The sequence below is a fragment of the Capsicum annuum genome, chromosome 9 (genome assembly GCF_002878395.1).
Source record: "Capsicum annuum cultivar UCD-10X-F1 chromosome 9, UCD10Xv1.1, whole genome shotgun sequence".
NCBI lineage: Eukaryota > Viridiplantae > Streptophyta > Magnoliopsida > Solanales > Solanaceae > Capsicum > Capsicum annuum.
Genome location: NC_061119.1, coordinates 68691951 through 68705837, shown reverse-complemented (window position 1 = coordinate 68705837; position 13887 = coordinate 68691951).

The following is a 13887-nucleotide window of genomic DNA, read 5'->3' as shown; positions in this document are numbered from 1 at the left end:
TATGATATTGCTCACTTTGAAGGATATGCAAACACTCTGTAGGATTATACCAAAAGATTTGGTGATGTGTTGATTGGTGGCCAACCACCTCCATAGGAGATGTTAAAGAGACTAATGAGAGAGATATATTTATCAGAGCATTATAGACATGAGATCTTTGCAATGCTTTACAATATAAGGCAAGGAAGTAAAAGTGTCATGGTATATTATGATGAATTTAAACAACTAATCTTGAAACTTGATCATAGACAGGAAAGATTTCACCATGACATCATTCATTTCAAGGTAGGGTTGAACAAAGATATTTCTTCTCGTATGAATCTTTATAAGTGTGAAGTGGTGGTTGAAGTCTTTCAAATAGCCATGGAAATTGAGAAGGAGAATAAGGAAAGGTATAAGGCAAAGGCTCAAGCACCCTCTCCGGGTTGGGTCAATTCTAAGAGTATGAATGAAGGAGCATCAAGTTTGACTAAAAACAAGGAACCCTCCACTTATGTCAAGCAATCCAAGGTCAAATAAGTGCAAAGGTATCCCACAAGAGCAGAAGGTTACAAACTTTCTACTACAAATCTGAAGGTTCTACAATGCTTTAAGTGTCAAGGATGGGGTCATTGGGAAATTAATTATCCGACTCATAGAAATCTGATCCTAAGAGAAAGTAAGTTTTATTATCAAGGTGATGAAGTTGAGCTTGAATCCAAAAGTAAAGTGGTTGGTCCTTAAGATCGAGAAAAGTATGATATTAAAGCAGAAAGTGATGAATATGAGGAAGAAGATACTTGGCCACCAGATGAAAAGTGTCAAATTTCTAATTATGTGGTGAAGAGGGCTATGATGAGCAAAGCACTTAAAAATTTGAGCCAAAGAGAGAACTTATTCCACACTAAGTGCTTGATTAAGGGCGGGGTGTGTACTATGGTGATTGATAGTGGAAGTTGTACAAATGTTGCTATTTCTACCATGGTGGATTTCTTGAAATTTCGCACAACCCCTCATGATAGCCCATATAAACTACTGGATCAATGAATGTGGTGAGATAAAAGTGACAGGATAATGCGTAATCAAGTTCAAAGTGGGAAACTACCAAGATAAAATTTGTTGTGATGTTATTCCCATGCAAGCATGCCATTTTCTACTTGGTAAACTATGTCAATTTAACAAAGCTACTAAGTATGATGGGAGGTTGAACAGGCACTCACTTGTGCATGGTGGAAAGAAGTTAATACTTTATCTATTTTCTCCATTACAAGTGAGTGAATTACATCAAACATTAAGGGAATTAAAAGAGAAGGAAAAAGCAAGGCAAGAATCTGAGGGTGTGCAAAAGGGGGAGGTCTTGGGTTCCACCACTTCTAAGGGTGGAAATTTGGATTCTATGGTTCCAAAGGGTCAAGGAACCATGGTTATGTTGGCTAGGAGGAAGGACTTGCTCAAGGATCAAAACATGGACACTCTTATGCTCCTTCTAGCTCATGATCTTAACACTAACCTTTCTTCTTCTTCTTCTTCTTCTTCTTCTTTTTCTTCTTCTTCCATTTCTCTTATTTTGTAGGAATTTAATGATGTTTTTCCACAAGAATTGCTACAACGATTACCCCCAATCAAGAGAATTAAGCTCCAAATTGATTTTGTGTCGGGTTTATAACTACCCAATAAACCGGCTTATAAAAGTAATCCTACGGACACTAAGGATATTGAGAGGCAAGTTTTGAGCTCCTTAATAAAGGATACATCAAAATAAGCATGATCCTGTGTGTGGTTCCAATGCTCTTGGTACAACAAAAAGGATGGAACTTGGTGCATATGTGTGGATTATAGAGCCATCAATAAGATAACAGAAAAATATCATCACCCTATCCCTAGGTTAGGTGATATGCTTGATGAGCTAAATAGATCTTGTGTGTTTTCTAAAGTTGATCTTAGGAGTGGCTATCACCCAATTTGAATACAACTCGGTGATGAGTGAAAAACTGCATTAAAGACCAAGTTTGGTCTATATGAGTGGTTGGTCATGCCATTCGGCCTAAAAAATTCTCCTATCACTTTAATTAGGCTAATTAATCATGTGATGAAGCCTTTTATTAGAAAGTTCGTGGTTGTCTACTTTGATGATGTGTTGGTATATAGTAAATCTATTGATGAACATATGATGCATTTGTAATGTGTGTTTGATGTTCTCCAAAAGGAGAAGTTGTATGACAACATATAAAAGTGTTCTTTTGGTGTTGATAATGTGGTCCTTTTAGGTTTTGTTGTTATCTCAAGAAGTGTAGAAGTGGAAGAATTCAAGATAGACTCTATACGAGTTGGCCGACCCCAAAAACTATTAGAGAAATTAGAAGTTTCCATGGGTTTTTAAGATTTACTAAGAGGTTTTATAAGGAATTTAGTACCATAGAAGCCCCCTTGACTGATATTATTAGAAAGGACCAAACCTTTAAGTGGGGTGAAGAGCAAGCTAAGGCTTTGGAGACCTTGAAATATTTGCTTATTTTGGCTTCGTTGTTGCAATTGCCTGATTTTCCCTTACGTAATTCGTTATAAAAAGGGGAAGAAAAATATAGTTTCTGATATGTTGTCTAGAAAGTATGTGCTTGTTGCTACTTTTTATTTGAGGTTGATAGGATTTGAGAGCTTGTGGATTTTGTATCCTAATGATCCTATATTTGCTCCTATTTATAGGGAATGTAAAGAGTGGGGAAGGGACCTATAGCTCAAATAGAATGGCAATTCCTCTTACTCTCGATTTAAGGGTTATTTGTTCAAATGGAGGAGATTTTGTGTTCCTTATAGTTCATGGAGGGAATTTTTTGTGATAATGGCACATGATGGTGGCCTCATGGGGGTATTTTGGGGTTGACAAAACCCTCGGTATTTTGGCGGAGCAATTTTATTGCCCAATAATACGAAAAGATATTGCTAAAGGTTTGTGGTCAATGTATGGATTACTGGAGTGTAAAATCTCACCTTCTTTCTCAATGGTTATATACCCCACTTCTCACTCTCCTTATACCTTGGCTAGATATATAAATGTACTTTGTTTTGAGGCTACCAAGGAATAGAAAAGGTCGAGATATAATTTTTGTTGTTGTTGATAGATACTCTAAAATGGCTCAGTTCATCCCTTGTGCCAACACCGAGGATGCTCCTACTGTAGATTCACTATTTGCTGAATATGTTGTAAAGCTTTATGGGATCCCAAAGACTATTGTGAGTGATAGGGACTCAAAGTTCCTAAGTTTCTTTTAGAAGTCCATGTGGGGTAGGCTTGGTACAAAGTTACATTTCTCAACTTCTTACCACCCACAAACTGATGGACAAACGAAAGTAGTGAACATAACCTTAGGTTCTATGCTACGTTCCTTGGTTAATGGTAAAATGACTTTATGGTAAGATCACCTACCCTTGGTGGAATTTTCTTATAATTGGGTTGTGCACTCAATTATGGGAATGACTCTTTTTGACTGTGTTTATGGCTTGAATCCGCTTACCCCCTTGGATCTCAGTCCTTTTTCTAGTGATCTTATGATAAGTCTAGATAGATTCAAATGATTTATGGAAATGAAAAAAGTACATGAGAAGGCGTGGCTCAAGCTTGAAAAGAAGAACCAAGAAGTTGCTAAATGGGCAAACAAAGGGAGAAATAGGCTTGTGCTTGAACCCGGAGATTGGGTTGTGGGTACAACTAAGAAAGGACCACTTTTGAAATCAGAGAAAGTATAATCTCATGACACGGGGTGGTGGACCAGTCCAAGTGCTCAAAAGGATCAACGACAATGCCTATAAAATTGATCTAACTTAAAATTACCATATTCACAACACTTTCAATGTTTGTGACCTTTCACCTGTAGGCACCCTTGATGTTGAGGAACCCACAATTTTGAGGACAAAATCTCTTCAAGATGTAGAGGATAACACAAGTGCCAAGCCGTCAAGGCCTTTCACAAGAAGTCAAGCCAAGGAACTACAACAACTTCAAGCTATGTTCATGCAATTAAAGGCTTGTAAGAGTATTATGCATTAGGACAAGGGAGGACATGTGTTGATATGTGAATAAGGGACTTGAAGGGACTACATTCTACAAGGTCAAGGTGGACTTTCCGCATTTCATTTTTAAACTCAAGAGGAGCCTTACCTTCCCTATTTAGTTTAATGTAATAGATATAAATAGAGAAATTAGCTTATCTTTTCATTAGTTTTTACATATTGAGAGAATACTCTTTTAGATTGTAATTTAGTCTACCTTTAGCTTATAGGAATCTAAAACTTAAGGGTTTTATGTAAGTGAGATGTTCTTCACTTGTGTTGATCAATTGGAAAGAAAGGTATGGTTGAGGAGAGTGAATTCCTTTGGTCCACCTAAGGTAAGGTTTAATCTAATATTGGTGAGGTGTGTTTGAATGTTTGATACACATTATTGTGCTAATCATTGGTGTTAGTGAGGGTCTCATTGCATATCCTTTTCATTTCATGCATTTCTACTTCACCTCCTTTGTTCTATGTGTTGTTATCCTAGTCTTGTTCAAGTTTAGTTGCTGATTTTTATATTTCCTAGTTAGATTTTGTATCATCAGGTCATCCAGCTCATGACTCATGTATTTATGTTTTAAAGTATGCTTAGTTACCCTGACTCATGCTATGCGTCTAATGATAAGCGAATTTCAAATTAAGTCATGTATATCCTCGGTTTAGCTCTCTTGATAAATACATGATTTTGATATTCTACTCCTATGATCTTAGTGAGTAGAGTCAATTAATCAGTTATCATATTAATATCATCAATATTCTTAGGTGAAATGCAGTATCAAGGGTGAAGGTATAGTTAAGAGTTTATTCGAGGAGTGTGTATAAGATTGAAAGTTAGTAGTCGTAGTGTATAAGGCCTAGTAGATCTATCCAAGCTGATATTTCATAGGCTTGTGTTTCACAGTATAGGATTTTAGGTTTGTGTGATTTGTTACCCAAATGTCTTATTTAGACTATGCCTAAGATTCCCTGCTTTATAATGTTATCATAACTTCTTTGAATGAGTGTTGAAAAAAATGCGGAAGTTGAGTATAAGATTTCAGCATAAGTTAGATCGTAAAGCAAGTAAATCAGTCTAGTAGTCAGGTAAATAGGTTCCAATATGTTTTCATCTCCCGATCTAGTCTTACTAGCCAAAGTTTAGCGAATATATCTTTTCTAATAAATAATTTGTTCGTATCCATATAAATTGTGAATCTAGTTCAGTTTATGTGCCATATTGAAGATAATAAATAGTAAGTTAGTAGTCTGTTAGTAAGTGTCCCGAGCTTTTCATGTACTAGAACTCAATATTTAGTTCCAGTATAAGCTCAGTTACAGTCTCAGTTATAGTCTTAGTTACAGTCCCAGTTATAGTCTCAGTTATAGTATTAGTTACAGTCTTAGTCATAGTCTCAGTCCAATAATCAGATCTGTAACTCAGTTCAGTTTTAGGTTTACTTGACCATAGCGTATAGTTATCGATTATTCAGTTATTAATATTTTAATACCTCAGTTTACAGACTATTTTAGAATCATATTATACGCTTGGTCTTGTATTATAAGATAATATAGTATTCATAAATTCATGCTCAGTTATCTCATGTTACTCAGTCAGTCCTTACCTTATATGTATAATACTCTATGGTTTCAGTTTAGTTATTCAGACTAAGTACAGTTCAGTCTTACATGCTCAGTATTCAACTATCAGTCATTCAGTTAATCAGATAAATTAGTATGTTTATGCATTCATGCTTAGTATGATTGTATATTCAGATCCTCGATTCAAGTCAGTCTCTATCACGTAGTTTCAGATCCTGTATTAATATTTTACTGAATCCTCGCTATTTTAGAAAGGTATCTATGAGCTTGAGTTACCTTTAGACTTAGCCTCAGTATATTTAGTGTTTCATGTCACCTTTCTAAATAAATGCATAGGTGACCCATAAGTTGTAGAGGGTATAGATGTTCAGAACAACCTCTCTTATAAAGAGATCCCAGTCAAAATTCTTGATCTACGGGTTGGCAGTCTGAGGAACAAAAAAGTCCCTCTAATCAAAGTACTTTGGTAGAATAAGTCCATTGAGGAAGCTACTCGGGAAGCTGAAGCAGATATGTGGACCAAGTATCCTCACCTCTTCTCTGCAAACTCAGATTCAGCCCAAGGTAATAGTTTTCCTTGGATTTACTCAGTTCTATGTTAAAATTTCCCTTATGTGTTTTATATCAGTTTAGTTGCATAATATTTCATATCATGCATACCTTCATAAAATAGCTCAGTTATGTGTTATGCCTTCAAAATTCAGTCATGCTTCAGTTTTGCATGTTCAATGTGAAAACTTAGTGTATCAGTAGTTTCGATCATGAAAATCACGCTTCAGTTGTGCATGTCTAGTATGTAAATTCAATCTATCAGTATCCTCAACTTAGTTAGTCTCATTCGAGGATGAATGTTCCCAAAGGAGAGATATTATAAAATCCCATAAAATCCTAAGCTTAACTTAGTCCTTTAAAACATGAAAAAAAGTCCCAAACTTAAAATTTTAGTTAAGTGTTTACACTTAGAATTATTTTAGGCTTCATAAGTTGGCAATTCTATTTTACGGTCCTTACGACCTTAAAATGCCAATTTTTAGGTTGATTCATGATCAGGAATGTCAGTAGGTATTCTCGAACGAGTTTCAAATCTTTCAAACATCGTTTGAGGAACATTTAGAAATCCAAAATAGTGGATCGACATGATCTGGACAGGCCGCATCGCCTATTGTATAGATAAATATTTACCCCAATTCCCAGTGTAAATTTAAGTGAGCCGATACAATCTCAACGTATTGTGTCAGCCTTCACATGGACACCATTGATGTGGAATGTTGGTATATGTGTCGCTAGGAATATTTTTAGTAATTAAAAACCCATATCTAAAGGGGTCTTTGGGTTATTTTCTCACTCTTATTCATACCTAAAACACGAGATTAAACATTTAAAAAGGCAAAATCATTCACTTTCTCTCAATTTCTCTCAAATTTCTTTCAAGAACAAACCCTAGGTTATTCAATTTCAAGAACAAACTTTAAGAAATTAACCAAAACCTTCAAGGAATTAACACCCAAGGTATATTAGGTGTTCATCCAAGGGTTTCCTTCCACCCTTTGAGTTCAAAAACCTCTTTTAAACTACAAGTTAATTATTATCATGAATTTCATTTTTAATTTGATTGTATTCATGATTATGATGTTATTTGGGTTTCTAATCCATGTTTTATAACAAGATTCATGGAAAATAATTAACCTAGGTATAGTGTTATGTGGATTTATGTTAAAAGTCGTTTGCAATTGTGAGTTGGGATTGTAATCATGATGCTTACATGTTTGTTATCAATATGTGCATGAATTATGCTCCCTAAGTATTTGATAAAATGTTTATGTGAATTGAATAAGTGAAATCGTAACATGTTAGCATGTGTGCAAGTTTATACCATGCAAGTGTTCGATAATATGCCTCAATGAATGAATTGTGACAAAGAGAGTAGTTATCATGCTTTCAAGATTATACTATGTTTTACTATTTATGGTATCTTCTCCTAGGGGTAGTCAATACCCTAAATCTAGTTGTTTTCTTAGAATTTCAGTAGTGAAAGAATAGTCTCAGTGATATCACAAATAGTGGTACTCTGTTAGTTGCAGAACTCAGTGTATTTGGTCAGTTAACCAAACTTAGTACACTCAGTTTAGTTCAGGTAGACAGCATAATAAGTGATAGTTCAATCAAGCCTAGTATATTCTAGAAATTAGTTTGGTTTCTATTTAGTTGGGAGCAGGAATTAGCATCGAGTGAATCCAAAGATGGAGGAATTTCTGCCAGCAGAGGGTTTGACCCTTAGTAGGAATGCCTACGTTATAGAAATATGTAGCTAGTGTAGGTTGAGATATCTTCCTACCAGACTAGGGTTGATACATCATATATAAGTTTTTCTTCCAGCGAGGGATGGCGAAATGTCTTCCTGCAATAGAGGGTTAACTCACAACCATTGATAGTATCGTTTGGCAAGGTACTAACACCCTTCTAACTGGGGTCACAGGTTGAACCCCTACTCAGTCTATAATCGGGGTATGTCGGTTAGATAAACACTTCCATAGTTTCAGTTTTAGATTCAGACTTAGTATAAAAATCTCAGTTCATCTTTCAGAATCAAGACTGTCAAACTCATTCACCCAGCTTAGTATGGAACTAAGCTCGATTTTACAGAATCAGGAATGTCAAAAATAGTCACTCAACTATCAATCATTTAGTTATTAGAAATCAGTATCAAGTGTTAATATGATCTCAGTTACAGTGTACGTACTTATGTACTTAGTATTGCATAATCAGTGTTTACAGTAGTTTTGGATATTCACGTACTTTCATTCAGTTATATTCATGTTACTCAGCCAGTTATTATTCATGTATATGAACCCATGCATATCAGCCTACCTCACTTAGCATACCAGTATATTTAAAGTACTGATTCATACCTTTTCTTTTGTGTCATGATGTTTTATATCATAGGTTAATATGCACGATCTCCTGATCATTCTTAGAAGCTCAGACTATCAACAACAAACTTAGTGGTGAGTCCTCATAGTTTGAGGACATAGTTAGCATTTCAGTTCTTCAATATATTCAGTAGTCGAAGTTAGTTGGGGACTTTTCCCATCAACTCCGTATTAAGACAGCTAGAGGCTTTCAGACTAGATCATTTTAGATAGATGTTTAGTTTTTAGTTTTTAGTATTAGTATTTGATTTTCAGTCGTGAGCCTTATGACAATTTCATCTCATATTTTGTATTTCTTTATTATTATTATTATGTAGTGTATATAGTAGCCTACCAGTCATAGGTTAGATTATGGTCCTTCAGGATGGTAAACACTGTGTCGCTCCCAGGGTACAGACTCAAGGCGTTACACCTACTTGTCCTTCATTCGAGGATGAATCTTCCTAGTGGTAAAGACTAAAATATCCTGGGTTTTGAACCTTAGAAAATTTCCTAGAAATCCATTCTCTGGACCCAATATAACTCATGGGTACGAGCTGTGTGTTGGGGTACGATGGTATGGTCCTGTCGTATACTGACTAGTTTTAGTTAGTGGGATTTTTTTGGTCACTCGAATGGGTACGACTTAGGGGTATGAGTCATAATCTCTTTATATGAGTCGTATCAAGGACTTGTATGTTGGGCAATATTTGATCCTCCTAATATTTTATTCTTCCATTGATATGAGTTATAGGTACGAATCATATGTTGTGGTTATGACTTGGTTGGATGAGTCGTATATTGGACAATGTTTGATCCAAGGGTTGAGGCATGGATACGAGTGGTGGGTACCAACCGTATAGAAGGGTACGACTCGAATGGGTCAGTCGTATCCTTGTGATAGGTTTTTAATAGATTTAAGTGAGTATTTTAGACATTTCCCTACTTACCCTAAATAGGACCCATGACTTCTAAAATACTTAGGAGGTTATTTATCCTATTATTCTATTCATTAATACTTAGAAACTATTCTAAAACACTCCATAATTCTCTTAAGAGCTTTTGGGGCAAAAAGGCTTGAGTTTCATCTTACGGATTACTTTGGGCCGTGTCTTGGTGATTTCTTTCCATCTAATTCACTTAGGTGGTTATTTACCCTATTATTATATTATTCCCCCAAGGTGTTTAGTAAAATTCTTATAAAGATATGTTTATTTTGTTGACTTCTTTTAATAGAACTTTTGCTTGTTTTAAACTGGATAAAGGATTTATGAATGGTTTGAATGGTTTGAAAAAGCTAAAGGATCAATGTTTATGATTGTAGAGAATATAGAAGTATCCCAGGTTGATTTAATACGTTATACGGAAGGGCACTTAAGGACCCCTTAATCTAAATGGTTTGGCTATGGATATCACTTACAAGTGAGGGGTGGTATGACAATACCCCCAATATTGGCCTTGGTTGATAAATGGTAAATAGATTGTTTGGACATGGTTTTAATTGGGCATTAATGGCGGGTATGTAGCTAAGCTGTAGAAGGTGGCGGTCCGGGGGTACCAAAACTAAAAATTCATATTTGCCGATATGAGGGGTCTTGATAACCATTTGTGTATGTCACATTTTATACTGGGGATGTACTAGTACTAGTCATCACTTGGGATATTCCATGGTAGTGCACTAGGATCCTTTCAGCTAGGGGAGATGAACCCATATGGCCCGTGGGTGGTTAGGACAGCAAATCTACATAAACCATCTAAAAGTTTTAAATGCATGCTAAACACGACCACCTTTCTGGACTATTATATATGTATGGTTGTATGAATTATTGATGGTTTTAATTGTTTTTATCACTAACATTATTTTATCCTTATCTATAGATTCATGTTAGAGCTCACTCGCTAACCCCGTCCACTGGCGGCTGTATACCCAGCTATACAGGAACCTACCATTTTACTCCTACTATTTATTTTGCGGATTTGGTATCAGCATTTGGACTGAAGTGTTGAGCTTTCATACTTTCGGGAGGCATCATTTCTTGTTATGGATTTCTTTAGACACTTCTCTTTTATTTTGGATATTAGTTTTGGCCATAGTTTGGGGCATGTCCCAACTGGATTTATTTATTCTTTTGGATAGAGTCTTTGTGGTACTTCTGGAGGTTTGTATGGCCAGGATCGATATTGGTGTCAACCTTGGCGTTAGAATAAGCTGGTGGGATGACATCATTTATGATATTACTAGTTGTTCTATCCTACAATATTTTGGGATTGATTTTCATGTTAGTTAGGTATTCTCTTTTGTTTATGGTCTATGTTTGGTTTGGTATGGTTGGGTAGTTGGTGCGGTACGGTTGGACTCGGTTAGGTCGGTCACGTTTGTGACCCTATCCCAGAGTCATAGTAAGGAGAATAATGCTATCTTGTTATATGTTTAAAATTCAACCCATCTAAGGCTGGATATAGATAGTTGGGTTGAGTAATAGGTGGCGTTCCCCGATCATGGTTGGACTTAGGATGTCCATTACGACAAGGCCTGGGGTCGGGTCATGTCAATGAATATCTTACTTTTTGTAGCATCTTAGTGCCTAGATATGTTATGGTTTATGATTAGTAGTCTGTGGTTAGTATTCATACATATAATATAAATTTAACAGGAGAAAGAATGAATAGGCCCATTATAATGCTCAATTCGCACGTCAAACTAAGTTTAAGGCGATCGTATTCAGCATATTACCCAACTTTGAGGCAGGATAATCCATAAAGAACTGTGAGTAGCGATCAGGTGAGTTCAAAATGGAAGATGCTTCTGAAAATTCAAACCTAGGATACACGTATTTAGGGGGGTGTCTTAAACATTTCAAAGATATGACTACTTTTCAACTTCCAAAAGACTAACTCGACGCTACGAATAATTAGAGCATAATCAATTAGGAATGGATCTTGGGGTTATGTTTTACTAGGGAAACTTGTATGTGGGTACATGAAAATCAACTTTAAATCTTAGTTAAAACATGCATGGGTAGGGTTGGTTAAGGATTTAGATACTAGCCTTTCAACCAAGTACAAAACCATCACCAACAGATTCTTTCGAATACCTCATAGGTATGGTCATCCAATCATCACGGAGCCATAATTTTGGGCTTTCCTATTTATAGAATGATGCCCAGTATATATCAATTCCACATTTATTCTTATTTCTAAGACAATAAAAAGGAAACAACAACTATCTATCTTATTTCTCACAAATACTCATGTCACCTACATCCCTCTTTTAAGGATAATATAGTATCTAGATTACGTACATCCTTCTTTCAAGGATGATATGGGGGTTTAGGAAATTTAGGGTTTTCACCAACAAATGCTATTTTACAATCAAGAATTTAAAACCCAATAACATAAACTAATAATTGAAGCTAGCAATCACAACCCCCACACTCTTGCACCCTATTCAAACATAACCCCAAGAGGGAAAACTAGCAACTCATAAGAATAATAAACAAGGATATGCCGAAACCTTCTCCAAATTGATTCATGAAATATAATGAGAGTGAAAATTCAAGCTTTAAATATCAACAAATATTCAATGGAGTTTGGTAATCATCTACTTAGAAGTTACTCTAATATATTCTTCATCCAAAAATTAGTACAATGTTATTCCCTTCAGTATGGAAACTAGATGGTAGAAAGAGTCCTAAAAATTTGGGGATATTTTTTTCAATGGTTAAGGGTTTGAGCCTCTTAAGGGAATTGGGAATAGATGCATGTAATTATAAGACTGCCTCTTGGCAAAATCCTGCATTGCCACAATCACTGAAGCTTGTACTCAATTGCGGCAACCGCGACCACGATAAGATCATTGCTATTGCAGTTCTTTGACTTGGCTTGAATGGACGTGATCACAGTCCACAGATCGCAATCACGGTAACTAAGGCTTGTTTATTCTTCAAGTCTTCTGGTTGCACTTACTTTTCTCCTTTTTATCCTTTTATCTTAAGTCCACATCTTTCTATCTCATAACCTGTATGCTTGCAAAATGTGGAAATTAGTGCATCTAATAGCAAATATGTCTCATTTATACATTTAAATCATAGTAGTATGAATTAATGTTGAGTGTAAATAAGTGGTAAATTCACAACTCATCAACACCCCAAACTTAAAGCTTTGCTTGTCCTCAAGAAACACTACCTCTTACCATGAGACAATGCATATGTATGACCAAATTTCATGAGCCAATAATCCCAATGACTTCAAGCTTAGTTTCCACCACAAGTAGCTCTTCAAACTTGGGCAAAACTATTCTCACCACCTCCCTCAACATGAAGTTAACTACTCAAAAGTGTATAAGACTTCAAAGAGAAACCATGCAACAATCACTAATACTCTCGAAGTGACTCACCTTTGACCTTAACTACAATATACTCGTTTTTCCTCATTGCTCGGGAGATGACAAAATCACCCACCTAATCTTGTTTACATGCTTTCTAAAAAAAGAGAATTTCACACACCAAGCTATCAAATATGCAAAAAGGGATTTAAGTTCAAGACTCTCTCTCTACCAAGGAATCTCAATGGTAACAAGTACCATGCCATAGGCTTACCCCTATTTTCATTTACCACTATAATGAATACACTTTGTTGGAAATCTCATGGGGATTTTTGAGTGTGTACTGTAGGTTTAGGGTATGTTAGCCTATCATTTAGGAAAACCATGGCACCCTCTTTGAACATCTACATCACACTATTCTATCCAACTTTTGACCATGGGCCACTTCTTTTGCTTTAACTAATTACACATGTGCCTACTTTTACTTTCTTAGCTCACAAATTTTCTTTTCATTTCTTTTTCTTGCGCACTTCTTATAATGCCCCGAATCTGGTACCCAGAAAGCTATACGATGCTCAGGACCCCGAATGACCACAAGCTAACCCATGACTGATATCTGTAACTGAACACTGCATAATTTATAATATAATTGGGGAAATAAAGGATGAAAGGCCATAAGGTTCAAAACTAATAAAAACATAACACCTAAAAATATGGTATATCAATACCAAAACAAACTAAAAAAATTGTCTGAACATACTGTAGTATGAAAAACCTCTAAAACTGAACTGACTGAATGAAGAGTTGATGGGACATGTCCCCAACTAACTCTAACTACTAAAATAAACTAAGTAGTTAAGAAATAAAGTAATGATCATGTCCTTGAAGGATAAGGGCTCACTGCTGACTCTGACTACTAGAAATTAGGATTCTACTAATGCTCTAGAGTATGTGCTTCTGAGCCTATGGTATAGAATAAAGCACCATAGTGCAAATACATTAGTACGATTAAATGTACTAGTATGCATGTGGGTTAGGCTGAATGTA